Raw genomic sequence first — 23489 nt, 5'->3', positions numbered from 1 at the left:
ATTACATGATAATAAGAGGAATCATTCTAGAACCCGCAAAGGTGATACAGAGAATTAACGCTCGCTTCACAGGGACCTCTTGTGCATGAAGAAAAAAACCCTGCTTTCCAGGTGGCTGATCAGCAACAGATTCTGCTTAAGATAATGGCATAAAGGACCATTCTGTGGAATATGTGGGAGACTACAGCAGTCAAATGATGTTGGGAAAATACTGCAGTATTTATCTATTTTCTCTTAGCTTTATAATACTCTAGAATATTGTCTCTCAATTTTCTCTATACTCTTTTAGTATTCCTAGGAAAACTAAAGTGATAACCTAAGTGATTCTGTGTGAATTTCATCAATTGAATTATATTTTAGAGGTTCTTATGTCTAACATTTTCCCTAATATTTTGATTTTAAATTGCTGTAGGTATTAACTAACCAGTTGCTGAGAATTTATATCAAATAAAGGTAAATGGATTTAGAGAGGTCTTTTGTACATGGGTTTGGTGACAGTTTTATTCTAGATGTCTTTGTTTCCATTCTAGATATTAATTTTATACTCAAAAAATATACATATGGCCTCCAGGTAAATGACTGTTCTGAATGGCTATGGTTGAAAATACACTTAAAGTATTCTTATTATCAGTACCCCAAGGTGATAGTTATGTCACATTTAGCATCACTTTATCAAGCTAGTCTGTCAATTCTCACAGTTTTGTTTAAATATCATTGCATTGGCTCATGACATATAAATTAATGTTCTAAAAAGGCTCAACTTTTCCTTAATACAATGGATTCTTTCCACTGATAAATCATTTTTATGTGGACTATTTTTACTGAAAGACACATTAGTGGGCAATAGGAATGGTCATAAAAGACAATTTAGATAATAAGCACAAGCAAATACAGAAACAGAAGAGATGCCTCTCATTTGACCTAATGTAGCTTTCAGTATCTGTTTTTAATATTAGAAATATCACTTTATACAAGTTTTAGTTCTATACTAAAACTTGTCGATTTGATTATATTTAAATTTCATAATTTGCACGTTTGTCCACTTGTACTAATTTCAAAATATATAGGGCAAACCAGAACTATAGATACATAGGTAGTAACAAGTGCACACATAATGAGGAAACTAGGCAGGTACCAAATTTTATTACAAACATATTCTTCCAGGAATTCTATTAGCTGTTCCTAATTATAAAGAGCTTTGCAAGGGAACAAGCAGCCAGGTAAGTCCACGTTATATTTTCTGGATAGTTTACTCATGCAGACACTTATAATTCAATGACACTGCTTGGTGTGATCTCTTGGCTCATGTTCTATTTTCCTTAGCTGGATGTTTTCAGCAATAGTCCAATAACTTAATACACAATTTGGCACTGATTAACATAAACCAGAATACTCTATGCTATCAACTTACTTTATAATGTTGTGAAGTTTGCAATTTTTCCTGTAGCACTGATGCAATTATGCAAACTTTAGTTCAATGAAACAAAATTTAGGAACTGGGAAATTTTTTTTTGGAACTTACTAAAAAAGTAAAATTATTTTTTATAAATACTTCTCTCATTTATACAAAGGTATAATGATGCATTTTCTGGGTAGAAAGGAAAACTTGAGCTGTGCATGTGTGTGTGTGAGAGACCACATATGGCTATATATGTGTTAGTTTAATTGTAATGTCTGCATAGCATGTAAACTCCCTGATGGTTGGGGCTTTCTTTTGATCATCCTTATTGTACCCATATCACTTAAAGATGTGTGTGTCATATAGGTAATGCTCAACACATATTGGATAAGTGAATGAGTTTGAATAAATTGCTCCATTGGATTTTAATTTCATGTGAAATAAGAATCATGATAACAATGTGATGCCATTTTTGTTATTGGCACTTTTGATTTTTCCATCTTATAATAATGTGAGATTTTCTCTTTATCTAGGAATGTATACCTTTCACTAGAATGTGTCTAAGTGTGTGTCATTTTTAATTTTGTTATGTCACTCAGTGGACCCTTTTCAAGTTGCTCATGCACTGGGATTTTTTCAATTAATATTTACTTTTTTAAAAAAGTTCTGTTTTCTCTCTACTACTTTTGGACTTTATATTGGATTAATATTAAACTTCTGAATTTATCATTCCCACATTGTAACATTTTGTTCTTGTAATATTCATTGGCATCACTTTAGAAAGGTATACAGAATCAGGGCTTGAAGATATGTAGAAGTTTGTAGATTTCTATTAGGATAGAAGTATTACTTAAGGTAACAAGGTACTTAATAAATTACTTAAACCCTAAAGATATGAGCTTAATAACTGTCACATTTTAAGTTTTAGATTTCTGGCTGTGATGACTAAAAATACTGTTCAGTTTTTCTCATCAGAATTTTAGGTTAGAGTCCTGACAAGTTTTATCATTATAAATTCACAATCAGCTGAAAAGGAAACTCCTACAATTTGCTCAGAAAGTAAGAGAAATTCATTATAAAATAATGAATTAAATATAAAATTAAATTCTGGAATATTTATAAATAATTTTAAAATTTAGTTATAACTTCTTGTGACTACAGTTAATAATACTATATTGCATATTTGGAAGTTACTAAGAATAAAGATTCTTAGGGAAGAAATCTTTTTCGGCAGTGAGTGGGCAGTGAAATGAGTAAAAGTGCTGTTTGTGAGGTCAATTTTACTTGTACAGAAACTTAGTCAAATGGTTCTTATCTATTCTGCTATCAGATGTCTTCAGAAGTATTCTTCTTTCTTTGTGCCCCTAATTTCCACAATGAGGGACATCTGTTAGCTACCTATTATATTTAGAAAATGCATCATTATAGGCATAGTAATGGACTGAAACCAATATGATAATTTTGAGATTAAATTTATAAATTTGTTTGTATTTCAAAGGCTAGCCATACAAGTGGGAGACTTGACACACACATGAAGGAAGTCCAAGTGAAAAAGCTCCAGGCTGTACTCATATCAATATCTCTTGCCAAACTAACAAAATAACAAAAGAAGGCCAAAATGTATACAACATTTCAGGTGTAGACCTACAATTAAGCTATTATATTCCTATATAATAAATTTTGACCCAATATATTTTCTAGGTAATTCTGAAAAGCTAAATCACAAAAAAAATAACCAGACCACTGAGTGTTCTTTTATATATATACTAGAGGCCTGGTGCACAAAAATTTGTGCACTCGGGGGGTGGGAGTGTCCCTCAGCCCGGCCTATGCCCTCTTGCAGCCTGGGACCCCACAGAGGATGTCCACCTGCTGGCATAGGCCTGCTCCCTGGGGGATCGGGCCCAAGCTGGCAGTCAGACATCCCTCTGGCAGCCTGGCAGCCCTCGGGGGATATCCACTTACCAGCAGGGAGCAGACCTAAGCTGCAGTTGGACATCCTTAGTGCTGCTGAGGAGGCGGGAGAGGCTCCCGCCACCAATGCTGTGCTGGCAGCCATCAGCCTGGGCTGTGGCTGAGCAGAGCTCCCGCTGTGGGAGCGCACTGACCACCAGGGGACAGCTCCTGCATTGAGCGTTTGCCCCTGGTGGTCAGTGTGTGTCATAGTGATCAGTCATTCTGCTGTTAGGGTCAATTTGCATTTTACCCTTTTATTATATAGGACAGAGGCCTGGTGCACGGGTGGGGGCTGGCTGGTTTGCCCTGAAGGGTGTCCCGGATCAGGGTGGGGGTCCTGCTGGGGTGCTGGCCAGCCTGGGTGAGGGGCTGATGGGTGTTTTCAGGCTGGTCAAGCCCCCCCCAGTGGGGACCCTCACCCCATGGAGGTTTGGCCAGCTTGGTTAAGGGGCTAATGGCTGTTTTCAGGTTGGCCACACCCCCTTTAGGGTGGGGGGTCCCCATTGGGTGCCTGGCCAGTCTGGGTGAGGGGCTGATGGCCGTTTTCAGGCTGGCCAAGACCCTGGCGATAGAAACTCCCAGCCTCTCCTTTTTTTCTTTTTTTATTCTGGGATTTATTTATCTTCTATAATTGAAACTTTGTAGCCCTGAGTGGAGCTCAGAGCTGGCCAGGGCAGGCGGGAAGCTTGGCTTCCTCTATCAACAGGGGCAACCCAAGCCTCCTGCTCGCACCAGCTCCGTGGCTGCTGGGCACCATCTTGGTTGGGTTAATTTGCATACAGTCACTCTGTTTGGCTGGTGGGCGTGGCTTAAGGCGTATCGAAGGTATGGTCAATTTGCATGTTTGTTGTTTATTAGTGTAAATATTATATATGTATACTACAGGCCTGGTAAATGAAATCTGTGCATGGGTGGGAGTCCCCTCAGTCTAGCCTGCACCCTCTCCAATCTGGGACCCCTCAGGGGATGTCCGACTGCAGTCGGACATTCTTCTCACAATCTGGGACTGCTGGCTCCTAACCACTCACCTGCCTGCCTGCCTGAACGCCCCTAATTGTCCCCCCTGCCAACCTGATCACCCCTAACTGCCTCTGCCTGACAGCCTGATTTACCCTAACTGCCTCCCCCACTGGCATGGTCACCCCCAACTTGCCCTCCCATCTGCCCGGTTGGCCCCAACAGCCCCCCCCCCAATGCTGGCCTGGTTGCCCCTCACTGCCCCCTCTTCAGGCCTGGTCACTCTTAACTGTCCCACCTGCCAGCCTGGTTGCCCTAACTGACCCCCTGCTAGCCTGATCACCCCTAACTGCCCCCCTGCTGGCCTGGACACCCTTTCCTGCCCCTCCCTGCCAGCCTGATCGCCCCTCACAGCTCCCCTGCAGGCCTGGTCACCCCCAACCCCCCCCCCCCCCGCCGGCCTTGTCACCCCTCCCTACCCTCTGCCATTGGCCTGGTCGCCCCCAACTTCCCCCCATGCCAGCCTGGTTGCCCCACACAGCCTGCTGTTTGATCGTGTGGTCATCTTTCACTGTCCCACCTGCTGGCCTAGTCGCCCAATGCAGCCTGCTGTTCGGTCGTTGCGTGAGGGTGTCCTGACCAATTTGCATATTACACTTTTATTAGTATAGGTTATAAGTGGAATCAGATGAGTGGGGTTATCAGATGTTTATTTTGTAAATTATCTTATTCATTATGAGTTAAGATGCTAATCATTTGGATATTTGAATACTTGTTATGCATAAGCTATAGACATTCCATATTAGCTTAGAGGGCAAGAATATGATCAATAAACTAAAATAGAGTTGCTAGATTTTTCACTCAACATAATGAATAATTGTAATAGGAATTAACTCTCTAACCATGGACCCTGAGTGTCTGTCAACAATTGTCTTCCTTGGACAATTACTAAAATTTAAATACCTCTGTATATCTCAATTTATATAATCATTATCATTATCAATAATTATCATTCATAAGTTTAAAAACATATCCAGGATTAAAATTCTTGAATTAAAAATCCTTCTGTTACAGTCTCTACTATCTCAGTCAGGTTTTGAATGTGTCACATAGCTGAAGAAAAACATGGTATGTTCCTGTTTGTCAAAATTGTTCAAGTATGCATGTGCCTTATTTACATTTCTTCTTGTGTAGTAGTTTAACATCTGAGTTTTACATCTCCCCATTCTGTATTCTGTCCTTCCTTCTCAGTACCTATTTTAGTTCCCAGCTTCTTTGTTTAGTTCTGTTTTCTTTCACATTCATGAAAAATGAGCCAAACTAAACTTAATTTCACTTTACTCCCACCTAATTGTCCAGCTATTCCATTGTATCCATCCTTCATCTGTGCACATCTCAACCTTTGACTATCTATCACTCACTTTTCACTTACTATGTTATCACTCTTCTTTGCCCACATTAGTCAAATAATTCAATCAATTTGTTTACAAAACCAACCCTGTGGCAAGACACAACTTTCACATCTACCTGAAATAAGCATGATTCATTAGCTCTGATGTTACTGGGGATCAATGCATTGCTCAATTCTCCTTAAAACATCCCATTCATGAATTTACAAGTATTTATTGAGAACACTCTATCATCTAGTCAGAGTTCTATATATTGGAGATGTAGCAGTGTATGAGACATAGATGTTAGATTCTGGAAAGATTATTCAGATCCCATTCTTGGGGAAATTAACTGTGAAGACTTGATCAAGAAGACTACCTCCAGGGATCAGGATCTTGAACCTGGTGCTCCGAACATGGGAGCCAAAAGCCTTTGCATCCCCTTCAAACCACTCTGTAAGCTGCAGCCTGGAGCCAGATGCATCTGGGGCAAGAACCCTGCCAAGTACTACACCTCATTTGGTCGTAGTAACTGAGGACAAAGCCACAACCCTATCTCTAACCCTCTGCACTTTAAAAAAAAATGGATACTAATATCTTCCCCGGTATAGACAGTTTTATGATTTTTTAAAATAAAACTTCAAGCTGAACGGGTTTGGCTCAGTGGATAGAGCGTCGGCCTGTGGACTGAAGGGTCCCAGGTTCGATTCTGGTCAAGGGCATGTTCCTTGGTTGCGGGCACATCCCCAGTGGGGGGTGTGCAGGAGGCAGCTGATCCATCTCTCTCATCGATGTTTCTAGCTCTCTGTCCCTCTCCCTTCTTCTCTGTGAAAAATCAATAAAATATTTTTAAAAAATTAAAAATAAAATAAAACTTTAAAAAGGAGGTCACATGAAATAAACATGTGCTCTTACGTCTCAAGTAACAGTGGTAAAAGGGTTTTTCTATAAACCATCCAAGTAATAAATATCATTAAAAATAAAATTTCATCTTTAATTGGGAGATGGTACAGAAAATCACTCTCTAGATTATATCATTTGATGAACAAAAGTTTATTTCTTTTAGTTTGATGTTTTCCCATTTGTCTTTTGTTGCCTGTGCTTTGGTGTCATAGCCAATAAATCATAGCCAAATCAATGTCACAGAGCTTCTCTCTTATCTTGCCTTCTGAGAACTTTATAGTTTGTGTCTAAGGGATAGTTTTTAAGAGCAGAAAAAGGAAGGTCTGTGTGTAAAGCAGAGTAAATGAGAAAAGTGTTGTGTGAGATAAAATTAGAGGTCAGACAATTTCAAACTCTGGAGGCCATGTTAAGAAGTTGTACAGAGAAGCATCGATCAGACCGTCAAACCTCAGAGGGAAAGTAGAGGAGGGTGGAGGTAATGGGGAGAGATCAACCAAAGGACTTGTATTCATGCATATAAGCATAATCAATGGACACAGACATGGGGGGGGTGAGGGCATGAGTGGGGGGGCAGTGGGGGGATAGGGACACATATGTAATACCTTAATAAATAAAGAAAATAAAGATGAAAAAGTACTTTTCTCTAATTTCATTGGGTTATCATTGGAGAGTATGAAGACAATGAGTGATATTATTGGATTTACATTTTAAAAGATCAGCTGTGTGCTGTATGGGAAATACAATTTGAGAGATAAAAATTGAATGAAGGGTAGTCATTTAGGAAGCTGGTTAAGTTTTTCAGGTGAAATAATTTGGACAATGCAAATGGAAAGAATTAGACACAGTCAGAATTTATTTTGGAGCTAATATGGACATGCTTTGCTGAAGTATTAGATGTGGGCACTGAGTGAAGAGAAATAAAGGGTGATTTCTATTGATTTGTGTGAGATTATGTAAATATGAACCATTTTCTAAAATGAGAAACTATATTTGGGAATCAAGAATACTGATTTGGCACTCCAATGTTCATTGCAGCATTATTCTCAGTAGCCAAGATATAAAAATAAGCCAAGTGTATCAACAGATGAATGAGTAAAGAAAAGTGGTATCCCATATAATAAAGAGGTAATATGAAAATTGACCATCATGCCCTCGCACAAATAGTAGCCCCCATGTGGTCACAATATAGCCACGCCCATGTCATCACAAGATGGCTGGCATGGGATGGCAGTTGGGGGGACCAGGCCTGCAGGGGAGGGCAGTTGAGGGTAATTGGGCTGGCAGAGGAGCAGTTAGGCATTGATCAGACTGGCAAGGGAGTGGTTAGGGGTGATCAGGCAGGCAGGCAGGTGAGTGGTTGGGAGCCAGCAGTCCCAGATTCTGAGATGGATGTCCAACTGCTGGTGTGGGATCAGGCCTAAACTGGCAGTCAGACATCCCCCGAGGGGTCCCAGATTGGAGAGGGTGCAGGCTGGACTGGGGGACACCCCCCGCCCCAGCGCACAAATATACACCAGGCCTCTAGTGTACACACACACACAGACACACACACACACACACACACGAATACTATTTTGCCATAAAAAAGAAAATCCTGCAATTTGAGACAACATGGATAAATATGAAGGACTTTATGCTAAGTTAAATAAGCTAGACACAGAGAGACAAATACTGTATAATCTTAAAAAAAAAAAAGTAAAACTCTTAGAAGCAGAGAGTAGATTGGTGGTTTCCAGGGACTGAGGGATGGGGAAAATGGAAGGTCAAAGGGTACAAAGTTTCAGTTATGTAGGATGAATAAATTTTGGAGATCTAATGTACCACATAATGACCATAGTTAATAATACTGTATTTGATACTTGAAAATTTCAAAATGAGTAGATCTTAAGTGATCTATCACTTGAAACACTAAAGTCTCTAGTTGAAAGGTGCCATTGGTCACAATGAGGACTTTGTAAGAAGCAAGTGGTTGAGGAAAAGAAAACACTGTTATAGTGGCTGCAAAAATAAACTCACAGATCTTATATATTACTGGTATCAATTTATATGTTAATGACTATATTAATATAACATTTTTTGTTTCATTGCTCTGTTATTTAACAAAGTATCTCTTTCTTACTTAGAAACACATGCACTGACAGCTTGTAATGGAAAAAATAAAATAAAATGGTAGCCAGAAGACATGACGATATTAGAAACAATGGGATTGTTGAAGAATGCTAAATCATATCTGAAACAGCAGGACAGACTCCGGTACCAAGTTTCAAGTTCCCAAAGATTTGTGCAGCAGGATATTTGAAAGGTACATTCTCATCTATGTCAAATAGGTTAAATTTGCTTAACAATTTTTATCAAAAGAATTCAAGTTATTTATTTAAATATAATTTAATGGGGTAAAATTGGTTAATGACATTATATAAGTTTTAACTGAACAATTTTATAATACAGCATCTGTATATTTCATTGTGTGCTCACCATCCAAAGTCAAATTTCATCTGGGGGGTCACCAGATATTTGACACCCTTTGCCCTCTTTACTCACCTCCCCAGCCCTTTCCCCTGGTAACCACTTTATCATTTCCTGTGTCTATGAGTTTGTTTGCTTTGTTTATTCATTGTTTTTATTCAATATCCTACATATGAGTGAAAACATATGATTCGTATCCTTTTCCATTTGACTTATTTCACTTAGCATGATATTCTGAAGATCAATCCTTGTTGTCACAAATGGCAATATTTTCATATTTTTAAAGCTGAGTAATATTTCAGAAGAAACTATCAACAAAACAAACTGAAAGGGAGAAGATATTTGCAAATGATACCTCTGATAATGGGCTAATACTCAAAATACATAAAGAACTCAGACATCTCAAAAACAACAAAACACACACACACACACAAGTCCAATTAAAAAATAGGCAGAGGACCTAAACAAATACTTTTTCCCAAGAAGATATACAGAAAGCTGATATATATATATATATATATATACACACACACACACACACACACACACACACACACACACATATGAAGATGCTCAAGTTCACTTATTATAAGGGAAACCTGTTAGAATTACTGTTATCAATAAGATGAGAAATAACATGTGTTGGAGAAATTGTGGAGGAAAGGTAACCCTTGTACACTGCTGATAGGAATGCGGCCTCTTTGGGGACCATATGGAGGTTCCTCAAAAAATTAAAAAATAGAGCTACCATATAATCCAGTCATCACTTTTTTGGGGTGTCTACCTGAAAAATTTGAAAACACTTAGTTGTAAAGATATATGTACTCCTATATTTATTGTAGCATTATTCAAAATAGCCAAGACATGGAAACAATTTAAATGTCCTCAACAGATGATTGTATTTTTAAATGTGTTACATTAAGTTACTTTTTAGATTGAAAATTTCAAAGTAGTAAAACAGTAAAAAGTAAAGTTTCCTCTTCCTACAAGCCTACTTATATCTTCTAAATCTCTTTCTTAAATTGAATCAGAACTAAGCTTTCTTATGGATCTTTCTGAAATGTTATATAATTACCTAAGTAAATCTATTGTTTACCCAAATGGTGTATTTTGGTAAAACTTGCTTTTTTTCACATAATAATTTATGTCAAATACTTTCCATACCACAATTTACCTTGAAATTAAAAACAAAATACTATATGCTATGTTGTATGGATACCTATAATTTATTTAAACAGGTCCTTATTGCACTTTAGGTGCTTTTCATCTTTTGCTGTCATAATGGAAAACAAGGAACATTCTCATACACACGTTTTCACATATGCTCATTTTAGTATTTGGATAAATTCCCAGGTATGGAATTGGTGATTTAAATAATATATGCAATTTTAATTTTGATAGACGTTATAAATCAACCCCTAAGAAACTGGTTTCTAATCCCATGTAGAGTATACAAAAATGCCTGTTTTCCCATACAATGGCCAAATTATTTTCATTTTCTGGAAGTATGGAGATACTTGAGGTTATGTTTCAAGGATTTTTAGCCAAAAGTTGATACAGCATTGCATAGAAGAACCATCTCATAAAAGCTACTATTAGAATGAGTACCTATTGGAATGAGGTCAAACAAAATTATAGAGCACAAGAAAAATCTTCTGATCAGAAATAATATAGCATTTTTTGTATAGTAACTATCACTAAAGATTTAAGACATGCATAATATCACTGATTTTTTAAAGCAATCATTGTATGACCATAATCATTTTATGGTTCTATTTTAGAAAATACAAACTATTTTAATGAACTACATTTATACATATAAACTTTATCATCCAACCCTCTTTCCTTCCACAATCTTTAAATCCTTTATGTGTGAGTTCTTGTATTTTTTATTTTTATTTTGAGGGGTGCAGATAAAATGAGGGAATATTTTATTGTGAAAAACTCTGAAAAATTTTCAGTTAGTAAAATTTGTTTTGTGCATCCTCAATACAGGTGAAAGTGTGCATTTTGGCTTAAAGTCATTCCCTTGGCAACACATGTAAAGTCTGGAGGGTTGAGTATGTGTGTTCCTGTGAGAGACAGAAAGGGAAAGGGAAAGGGAAAGGGAAAGGGAGAGAGGGAGAGAGGGAGAGAGGGAGAGAGGGAGAGAGGGAGAGAGGGAGAGAGGGAGAGAGGGAGAGAGGGAGAGAGGGAGAGAAAATATGGCTAAGAAATCCTATGAATTGAAATTCCACATATTTATTGGTATAAAATATGAATAATCACATTGCTACATTATAAGAACTATTATAATACCTCAATATTATATATAAAAATTAAAAGTAATGGTTTATTAAAATACAATTTATCATATTACAAAGTTTACCTTAATTTTTGATAAAGTAATTCTCACATTTGTATTATTTTTAAAAGTGAAACATCTCTCTAAAATGTTATTGAATATATAATAATTAGATTTCATTGCTTGTACATATTCCTAAAACTTGTAATGACAGCTACCCTTTAAAACAGTAAGTTTTATAGAATGTTCTGAGAAAAAAGATAGTAAAAGATTATTCTGAATCACTGAAACCTAAATAACGCTATTTTTATAAATCAGTCTCTAAATCCTTTCTATCCTGAGAAAGGCTTGCCACTTTATTAATGGCCTAATACCTGAGAATGATGTACAAAATTATTTTGGAAATTTCCCTTTCCTAGCTGCCTGATGAGCTGTTAAGACCATTTTTTCTGCAATTGATGTTATATTCAGTACTTGAAGAAGTCATTGAAATGTTAGTCTAGTTATATATTACTATGGTAATGCTTTCATTTTTATCTGCACTTTTACTGGAATACTAAATGTCTGTGGTCGTTCTAGTTCAGTTACTGAAAAATGATCAAGTTTCCCATAATATCTTTTATGGTGTTTAAAATCCTACAAATGATCATTCTTGCTTGTTCTTTCATATAACTGAAACAGTTAAATGGAATAACTATAACCAGAAGAAATATTTATAATGAATTCCTTTCAAAAGCCTCATTTTTCTTTTACTGATGTCAGGTAATAGAAATAAAATGTAAAATTAAAGGCTCAAAGTTTTACATTTTAAGAACTTGGATCATCATACTGAAAAGACCATTAATAATCCCCGTAATTACATACTATAAATATGCAGTAAGATAAAGCATGTAACTTTAAGCATGGCCCCATAAAAGTTGATAAGTATATGGCTAAGGCCACTACACTGAGGAAGGGAGCTATCAAAATGGAGCACATGTTCTCTTTAAAATATCAGAAGTAATCATTTGGTGAATATGCCTCAAAATGTCACTGTTTAGTCAAATGTTCAAGTGGCTCTAATTAAAATTCAGGCCTACTTACAGGTAATTAGCCTTTAGCATCAAATAATTTTATAAAATTCTACATGATCATTAAAGCCATTTCTCATTGCTTATCAATAGATGCTATTCTAATTTTCTTTAAATAATTTAAACTTTTATAGCTTCATGTAATTTGCCATTCATTACTGAAAGGTTCTTGGTTCAATAATTTTAAAGCATATTATTACAGTGAAACCAACTTCATAATTAAACCAAAATAACCCAAAGTAAGTAAAATCAACAATATTTTATTTGGCTGGGCCAACCAAAGTTGGCTTTTCAAGTTAATGAATCCACTAAAGAAGTAGTAGAGTTTATACTGAAAAAAAAAAAAAGTTCCTGGTATTCACATGTGCACAAGTCAGGATTCTTTTACAACATGATGGATAAAATAATTTATATAATATAAATGTAAGGTGATTTTCTTTTTCCTTCCCTCCCTCCTTTTCCCTCCCTCCCTCCCTCCCTCCCTTTTTTTATTAATCCTCACCAGAGGCTATTTTTCCATTGATTTTTAGGGAGAGTGAAAGAGAGAGGGAAAGACAGAGAAATATCAATGTGAGAGAAATACATTGATTGGTTGCCTCCTGCATGAGCCCTGATAAGGCCCCGGGCCTGGGAGGAGCCTGCAACCAAGATACATACCCTTGACTGGAATTGAACCCAGGGCCCTTTGGTCTGCAGGCAGACACTCTATCCACTGAGTAAAACTGCCAGTGCTGTGAGGTAATTTTCAATGCATGAACTAAGGATCTTTTTAACATTAGGCTTCATGTTTAAATAAATTGTTGACTAGGAAGGCACGTTTATGGGATTTTATATTTGTCTTGGGTTAATTACTGATATAAAATTACTCATATAATACTGACTGTAAAAATAAAATGATAACTTCATGATGTAGGGTATCTTCCAGTTATGACATGTTTTCCAACAACAATTCTCAAAAATATCATTTACAGTGAACACTGGCTGCTGGCAGAACTTACGCATTCCTCCCTTCATGGCAGTGCAATTTTTATTAAATCCATTTTCCTAAGGTGGAAATCAGTGAACCAAGAACCTTCAATGCTTTGAAATTATTGCACCAAGAACCTTTCACCAATGAAAGGAAAATCATTAATCAGAATGTCCTGGTATCAATTACTAGGCTCCACATAGTAATCATATTCTCAAGGGGTGGGCTAGGAATTTCCATTTTATTTTACTTTATTGTTGACTGTATTACAGATGTCTCCCATTTTCACTCTCTTTGCCACCCTTCACTCAGCCCACCTCAGGCTTCCCCATATTATTGCTATGGGACATGCATATATGTACATTATGTGCTTTGTTTAATATCTTGTCCCCTTCACCCCTTTCCCCTCTAAAATCTGTCATTCTGCTCCATGCATCCATGCCTCTGAAACTATTTTGTTCATTAGTTTATTTTTTTCTTTAGATTACACATATAAGTGAGATCATATGATATTTGTCTTCCTCTAACTGGCTTTTTCGCTTAGCATAATAATATCCAGGTCCATCCATGCTGTCGCAAAGGGTAAGAACCTTTTTTTACAGCCATGTAGTATTCCATCGTGTAAATGTACCACAGCTTTTTTATCCACTCATTGACTGATGGGCACTTGGGCTTTTTTCAGAGATTCTGGTCAAATTTAGTAAATACTTCATTTAAAAGATTTAACTCTTCTAAGGATTTTTTTCTAGATATCTACAGTTTAAGGTGTAATTTTATTAACTTTTAAAATTAATGCTGGATTCCATAAACTTATGTGGGACATTAAGTTTTTTATAAAAATGTTAATAAGTATATATGAAAGCAAATATATTATTCTTATATCTGTTAGGGTATGCTATTGTACTTTCCTCCAAATCTGGTTTTCCCCCCCAGTAATGTGGAAGCAATCCATTATACTTATGTATCATTTTAACTAGAACACACAGGGTGTGGCAAAAGTAAGTTTACAGTTGTGAGTATATGAAACAGTTTGTTCTTGTATTATTGTTTACTAAGTATTGTATTATTTTTCATACAAAGAACTGTAGACCTACTTTTGCCCCACCCGGTATACCAGTATAATTTAATTTCAACATTTCCCCATAATCTTAGTTGCCACTCTCTTCTTTCCCCCAGCTCCGTGCCCTCTTTCTCTGCATTCCATCTCTTATTCCTTTCCTCTTCTATGACTCTGCATGTGTCATTGGCTATTATTTTAGTCTCCCTCTATATCTTTCTTTCTTTTTTTTTCTTCTTCTGGTTAATTCATTCCTATTCTTCAACATCAGTGTGTCTTGTATTTTTTTTCTAGTCTTTATTAACATACATTCACCATATATACTGCATACTTTCTATGTGTCAGGCACCTTCTAAGTTTGGACACAAAGATAACTGACTCCATATTTTCTGCCAGTAAAGGAGTTTCCATTTTAGGTCATGTTAATGACTTTATCTCTCTGAGCATTTTTGTCTTTATCTGTTACAAATTATCCAGAACAGAATTTCATAATATTTTCATTTCAAAGTGCAAGATATTAAATTAATGAGGATGCTTTGACATTAGAAATGGGAGCTGGAATTGTTATATGCACCCCAAGATCACGGCAGTCAATAGTATCAGCATTCTTGTAACATATTCATACCACATCAGTGTGCTTGACCCTCCTGTTGAAATACACTAATTAACAGCTATCCTGTTATATTCTGAACATTTTTTACATGTTTTCCATTTTTGTTGGTTTTCCAATTTCATTATCTTGATAGTTATTTTAAAAAAGATTTCCAAATATAGTCTAAATACTTTTTAATGAAAAATGATTTTATTATACTTTTTATTATAGCTTTTTTTGTGTCAAGTTTTTTCTTCCTATTGTCCTTTTTAGCACCTTCCTTGTTTTCTCTGTTTATTATTTACTAGAGGCCCAGTGCATGAATTCATGCACCAGTGGGATCCCTCGGCCTGGTCTGAGGGATCCGCCCAAAACCGGCTGACATCCTGAGGGGTCCTGGATTGGGAGAGGGCACAGGCCAGGCTGAGGGACCCCAATGGTGCACGACTGGAGTTGGGGAGGGATGCAGGAGGTTGGCCAGCCTGGGAGGGACTGTGGGAGGGCTCCAGGGAGTGTCTGGCCCATCTTGCTCAGTCCTGATTGGCCAGACCCCAGCAGCAAGCTAACCTACTGGTTGGAGCGTCTGCCCCCCAGTGGTCAGTGCCCATCATAGTGACTGGTCAACTGGTTGACTGTCTGCCTCCTGGTGGTCAGTGCATGTCATAGTGAGCAGCTGAGTGGCCTTAGCATATCATTAGCATATTACACTTTGGTTGAGCAGGCAACTGGACACTTAGCATATTAGGCTTTTATTATATAGGATTGGGTCTTATTTGCTATAGGGGGATAATCCAGATAATAAAAAATATTATTTGTTTATGTAAGAGTCAATAAAGTCTTAAAAGAAACATGTAGTATTTAGCTTTGATGCCAAGAAATTTTATTATTTGCTCTAGAATTGCCAAGATTATTTTAAAGCAGTTGAACTTTCAGAATTGTGTGCTGGAATGGTTGACGCTTCATGAGAAGCCATCTTAAGCCATCATATCTCACTCAATATCTCAGTTGTTAACAAAAATTGCTCTAAAGCACATTTATGAACATATACTATAAATTCAGGACCCAAAAGGAGAAGATTCGTGGGGATTATGATGTCTTCAGAGAAAGAAAGAGGGAAATGCCAATGTGCAAATCATTTTAGCAATTGTTCTATGTCATTAAACCACTTTATCTAGTCTTCATGATGACAGTAATTGTGGAATTTAGTGAAGGTTCCTTTTTACATGGTTCAGTAAAGCAGAGAGGTCTCAACTGTATAGTTATTCAGAATGAGTGGAAATAGCCAGTGTTGAAGAAATTATCCATTAGAGACAAATAAGGAAATTATCCATTGGTGATATCAGGTAAATTAGCTCTTCCCCAACTTCAAACACTACTCTGAAAGGGGTATTTATTTCTCAGTTATATATTTATTTAATTGTATATTCATTTATATCTCATTTATTTTGTTGTTTTAATTTGAGACCTCTAATTTTGTTCTTTTTTTAAGATTTATAGATTTATTTTCAAAATAGTTTTGGCTACTTGGCATCCTTTGAGATTCTGCATGTATTTTATGATAGGTTTTCCTTTTTTTCCCTCCTAAGCATATAATAATTTTAGCTGCCAAAGATATATTAGTTTTCACTCCCCTAAAATATTATGTTCCAATATTAGGTCAGTTTTACTTTGTGGAACACAAACAGCTTAGATGATAATTCAGCCTTAATATTAGGTCAAGCAGCTATGAGAGGGTTTATGAGAATTATTTCAACTTTATAAATAAAGTCTGACACATTACTTTAAAAAATATTATCTTATTAATGTAATCTCTGATTGTTTTATAGGAGTTTGTTAATTTTTTTCATAAAGGTCCTGGTAGTAAATATTTTCAACTTTGCAGGCCATCTGGTCTCTGTTGCAACAACTCATTTCTGCCCTGGTACTGCAAAAAAGCCATAGACAAAATGAAATAAACAGGCTTGGCTGTATTCCAATAAAACTTTAATCATAGTCCCTGAAATTTGAATTTCATATAATTTTCACTTCTCATAAAATATTATTGTTCCTTCAACTGTTTATGATTATAATATTCTTAGCCTTTAGGACACACAAAAAACAGATGGCAGGTTGCACTTAACACACAGGACTTCATTGGCTGACCTCTGTTATTTTCATTGACATACAATATTTTTTTAAAAAAAGCACTTCTGTTAATATGTATATAATATGTAACATGGATTATTATAATCTCATCTCTATTCCTATTCCTATTATTTTAATTTGTTTGTTTTAATTTACAACATTCTATTAAAGATTATTAGATACTGCCTTATAATATTCTGAATAGAACTTTGAAAATGATAATTTATCTCATAAAGTGTCCTTACTTTAGAATGTTAAAGTCTATTTTAAATCTAATTGAATAACTTAATTGTTCTTAGATTGTCTGGTTTTACTCTGCTGAGCTTTAATGTTTCCCTTCCTAACTACTGAGTTTTATATTTTGAAAATTATCTGTTTTGTTCCATTATCCAAAATATTTGTGGTATGGACTGTTTTGGAGCAGAGAACTTTAAACAAAGTTTTATAACATTCTGCCTAGTATGCAGTGATCGTTCTTAGCTAATGACTTTTGAGTCCTCAGTCCACTTTTTTTTGCTATACTTCTATTCATAAGTTAGCATGGTGAAGAGGTTTTCTAGTCATATTTTCATTGTTTGGTAGTAATTTTATTTATTTTTTCTAATGTGAAATATTTATTTATATATGAAAAAATATATAACAAAAATGTAACTGACAAAGTTTCATTAAAATTTTTGCATTGTTATGCTGTCTATTTGCATGTATTTGTTCTATTTGTTGTTCATTATATAGAGCTGTGGTTGTATTTTGCATGGAAATTGATGTCTCTCAAAAAAATATTTTAAATTTAGCCATAATTTCCACTCCATAATTTTCCTTATGTAGAACTTTTGCTTTTCCATAGTAACTAAAGGTATATTTTGGCATTAACTTCATTTTGTATTCATATTGCAGATTTAACATTTACATTGGCATGTGCAATGAGTCATCATTAGCAAGCTTAAACCTCAAATGAAACCTTATTAAAAACTGAGAGATACATAACAGGTACGAAGACTTCATTACTTTTTATTTTTAACACTTAATTTATTAGTATTGCGTATACCAAGCAAAGTATTCTGTTAATTTTATAGAAGGTAGAGAAAGGTGAAATATAAACCATAACTATATTAGCTTCACTTTTATATCAATCAAGCTTCCCTGTTTTTGACTTTCTGAGCATTTCAATAATTTCTGAAGAGAAAAACTAAAATAAGTTGTAATAAGTGAGTGTAAGTTATACCCACAATAATATAACTTTTCCAATTTTTCAATAAAATTAGAAACATGGTTGGCAAAGTGTGGTCCATGGAGTTGTAGGGGTTCTCGAATACTTTTCAAGAGATCTGTAAAGTCAAAACTATTTTCTTAATAATGGTAAGATATTTGCCTTTTTTTGTTGTTGTTGGCATTTGCACAGATACTGGAAAAGCAATGACAGGAAAAAGTACAGCACTGTCAATACAGTGACAGCAAACGTTGCTGGCCCATAGTGTTGTTCACTCTCATACACACACACAAAAAAAAACTTTTAAAAAGTCCAGTTTTAAGAATGACCTTGGGAAAGCAATTAAAATATCAGTTTTATTACTTCTTGATTCTTAGTTCTTATCTTTTTAATTCTTTGTGTCAAACAAGAAGTATACATAAAGCCATGCAAAACACTGTAGTACGTAAGACTGCACTTACTTAGGGTAGTCGCCTCGGTGTGCTGAAGGCAACTTACACTAGCTCCCAAGAGCAGACTGTCAAAGTATATTGCTTACCCTATGTTCACAAACATAGAGTATCATGAAATAACATAATAGGAGAGTTTATGCCATTGAAAATAACAATGTTCCTCTTTTTTCCCCCATAGCTTCCCTAATCCGGTTCCCATCCCACCCCATGTGTTACCCCCGCCACTGTCCTCGTCCATAGGTGTAAGATTTTTGTCCAATCTCTTCCCACACTCCCCACACTCCCTTTCCCCTAGAATTGTCAGTCCACTCCCTTTCTATGCCCCTGATTCTATTATATTCACCAGTTTATTCTGTTTATAAGATTTTTTATTCACTTGATTTTTAGATTTACTTTTTGATAGATATGTATTTGTTGTCACTTTGTTGTTCTTAATTTTTATCTTTACCTTTTTCTTCTTCTTCCTCTTCTTAAAGAATACCCTTCAGCATTTTATATAATACTGGTTTGGTGGTGATGAACTCCTTTAGCTTTTTCTTGTTTGTGAAGCTCTTTATCTGACCTTCAATTCTAAATGATAGCTTTGCAGGGTAATCTTGGCTGTAGGTTCTGGCTATTCATCACTTTGAATATTTCTTGCCACTTCTTTCTGGCCTGGATAGTTTCTATTGAGAAATCACCTGACAGTTGTATGGATACTTCCTTGTAGGCAACTAACTTTTTTTCTTGCTGCTTTTAAGATTCTCTCTTTGTCTTTTGCCTTTGGCATTTTAATTATGATGTGCCTTGGTGTGGTCCTCTTTGGATTCCTCTTGTTTAGGGTTCTCTGAGCTTCCTGGACTTGTAATTCTATTTCTTTCACTGGGTAGGGGAAGTTTTTGGTTATTATTTCTTCAAGTAGGTTTTCAATATCTTGCTCTCTCTCTTCTTCTGGCACCCCCATAATTCGGATGTTGGTACGTTTGAAGTTGCCCCAGAGGTTCCTTACACTATTTTCATATTTTGGATTCTTTTTTATTTTTGCTCTTCCGGTTGGGTGTTTTTAACATCCTCATATTTCAAATCTTTGACTTGATTCTTGGGATCTTCTAGTCTACTAATGAATTTCTGTATATTATTCTTTATTTCAGTCAGCGTATGCTTAATTTCTGACTGATCCTTTTCCATTTTTTTAGCATTCTCACTATGATCCTTGAAGGTCTCACTAAGTTCCTCAGAGGTTTCTAGAAGATTCTTGTAACCTTATAATGGTGATTTTGAACTCTATATCCAGTAGTTTGTTTTCCTCCATTTCTTTTCTTTGTGACATGTTTCCTTGTTTTTGCATTTTGGCTGCTTCCCTGTGTTGATAGAGTGGCCTCATGTGCTAGGTGTCCTATAGGGCCCAGTGGCTCAGCCTCCCCAATCACCTGAGGTGGACACTCTTGGTGCACCCCTTTGTGGGCTGTGTGCACAGTCTTGTTGTAGTTAAGCTTTGATTGCTGTTGGTATCACTAGGAGGAACTGACCTCCAGGCCAATTGGCTGTGAGGACCAGCTGTGTCTACAATGGAAGAACTGCTGTGCTGGAGACACCCTTATGGGGGGGCAGGACTTGCTTCAGTGGGGGCTTTGGTGCTCACTGAGTCTGTCCCTTGAGTGTGTCACTTATAGATGTGAAGAGTTTTAATCTGATATGTTCTCATACTGACCACTGGGTACACTGTCTCTTGGATCTCCAAGGTAGTGCAAAGTCAGCCACTGCCTGAGGCTACCCAGCAGGAGGTACAGTGAGATCTTCAGATTCCTCCTCTTTGTTTGGGGTTTGGAAGTGCCCAGATGAGGCTTGGCTGTGAAGCAAGGCAGGGTGCTTTTGAAAGCTTTGGAGCTCTTTGACTCAGCTGCAGTTTGTTAGGTTAGGCTATGAAAGGACAGGCCATTCATATGCAAAAGCTGCTGCACACAGCTTGGGTGGAGTTGCAAATTGGGTGGGGCAGGGTCTCAGGGTATCCCCTGGGCTGAGCAAACAGCAATGGCTGCCAGTCAGCTGTCTCCGCATCTCCATGTCCCATGCCCCCACGCAGGAACAATGATCACTGCAAGCACCTCTGTGAGAAAGCTGCCCTCACATTCAGGCCCAATGCCAGATAGTCCAGTTTCTTCCCGTGTGATTCTGGGTCCCCAGAGTCTCGCCTGTAACTGGAGTTCAGAGCAATCAAGAGCTTGTATCTCCCTTCCGATTGAAAAAAACAATAGCGCACACAGTTGCCAGCCCATTTTGCGTGCACCTTCATACCTCCTACCAGTCTAATGCGCTTTTTTCTTTCCTTCTAGTTGTAGACCTTCCACTCGGCCACCTTTCCCGTGGTTCTGGATGATAGCTGTTTTGTTTTTTAGTTGTAGTTTTGATGTGGTTCTGAGAGGCAGTAAGTACAGGTGTTTATGCCACCATCTTGGTTCTCTTTCTTTAGCTTTAATTTAAAAAGATACCACCAACTGTTAGCAAGGACGGAGGAACCAAAAGACTATACTTCCCTGGAGGAATATAAAATAGTTCAACTATTTGGAAAACAGTTTAGCAGGTTCTCATACAGGTTTATAAAGGACCCAGCAACTCTATTTCTAGGTTTTTACCTAAGAGGAATAAAAACAAACTTTCATAAAAATATTTAAGAATGTTTATACATTTATCCATCATTAAAATTATACTTTGGTATATTCATATACTCATTACTACTATCAAGGTATAAAATAATATCCACTACTGATAGACAACAAAGTAGATGAATTTTAAGAAGTATTATGGTGATCATATAATGTATGACTTTCGATGAATTTCAAAAATAGGCAAAACTAATCTAAAGCAATAAAAACAGGGGAATGAATTTTGAATGCCTGTAGGTGGAGGACAACTAACTTTAATTAGAGCTCCCACTATTACTTATTTCATTTGTGAATATTTACATGAGCTTTCACTTAAAGGAAGCTTTCACAACCAATGTAATTGTGAAAACCATGGTAATGACATGCAATCAAAATATGAACAGAGTCCTACCGGTGTAGCTCAGTGGTTGAGCATTGACCTATGAACCAGAAGGTCACAGGTTGAATTCCTGGTCAGGGCACATGCCCAGGTTGTGGGCTTGATTCCCAGTAGGGGGTGTGCAGAAGGCAGCTGATCAATGATTCTCTCTCATCATTGATGTTTCTATCCCTCACTTTCTCTCCCTTCCTTTCTGAAATCAATAAAAAAATATATATATTTTAAAAATATGAACAGAGATGTGATGCAAATAGAGCTCAGAGTCAAGGGCAGAATAGTAAAATTCTACCACTGGAAGCATACATTACATTGTATCTCTCAGTCTACAACATTGCATTTCCAAAACATGTTGGATAATTAAGCTAATGTACATGAAAATAAAAAGTAAAACTTCCCCTTCATAAAGAAAAGACAGAAGCAAAAGATAACAGATTTATTCATTTGGCATATAAAAGAATATAATTAATACTGTATAAGGGCTGATAACATAAAATGGATTTAAAAAATACACAAAGCCAATTATACCTTCTTTTACTTTACATCATTCCAGTGACCATTTTACTGAGCAACAAACTTGATTAGAATGGAAAAAGCACAATTCCAAAGTCAATGCTTATTATCAAAAGCAAAACTAAAGAAAGTACTTTGAAAATATTGTAGTATGATTGAATGCTCTCTTTTATATGATAAAATTCAATATATAATTTATTTTACAACTACGTTGTATACCTAGCTAAACTTGACAATGATTGTTGCAAATATTTATTTATTTTTTTGTAAGGTTATTTTGCCATATTTAGATTTTTTTTCTGCAATTCCTTTTACTTCACGCTGTAATGAAAGCCATGCATTATTGCATTAAGTGAAGTAAAGCACCGAATAAAATAGAACATTGCTATTAACCTCTAACATTAGTGTGTAGGAAGGCAAAGACAAGTTTAATAACTCAGGGATAGAAAATTCACAGTGAAATTACCCAAGCATATTTTACTCAGGCACATTAACATAGGGTAATAAAATTGAGTCTCTTTTTAAAGAGGAATGAAATTATCATCAATAATCAATAGTATTATTTTTATAGCTTTAAAGTGATTGGTCCTTTAAAATGGGATCATCATCTGATATTTGACTTTTATAAAATGATGCAGTGTCTCATTTTATTGCTATCTAAAGCATATTTAGATGTCTGCCCAACAATGCATGGAGTTTCAAATATGTAAGCTTAAATTAAACATTTAGTTTTTGAAAATGTTTGCTTTGTGTTTAAGTCTATCTCATGTCAAACATTACTTCTAGTTTCATTATACTTTTATATGATGTTTACATGTTATTTGAAGGTCAGTAATAAAACTCTTATTTCCTAGATTGCATATAGAAAGTGATATGCCAGAGTCCGATTTTCACTGTCTAATACATCCCTGCTTTTTATAAGCATAAAAAGTATTTTATGACATAATCAGTTCTGTTATAAGAAATTTATTTTCTTGTTTTTCCCCCTAAATTTGTTTCAGTGTTTATATCTCCCTGCTTGTATAGTTTTATGTGGTTATCTTAGCATTACCACTAAGATTTAATTTTAATAATGACAGCTAAATGTGACTTTCTATGGGACTTTTGAAAGTCTTCAAGAAAAATATTTGAGAAAT

This window comes from Myotis myotis, unplaced genomic scaffold (genome assembly GCF_014108235.1).
Source record: "Myotis myotis isolate mMyoMyo1 unplaced genomic scaffold, mMyoMyo1.p scaffold_m19_p_5, whole genome shotgun sequence".
NCBI lineage: Eukaryota > Metazoa > Chordata > Mammalia > Chiroptera > Vespertilionidae > Myotis > Myotis myotis.
The sequence above is the reverse complement of the archived record's forward strand: the minus strand, read 5'-3'. Positions refer to the sequence as shown.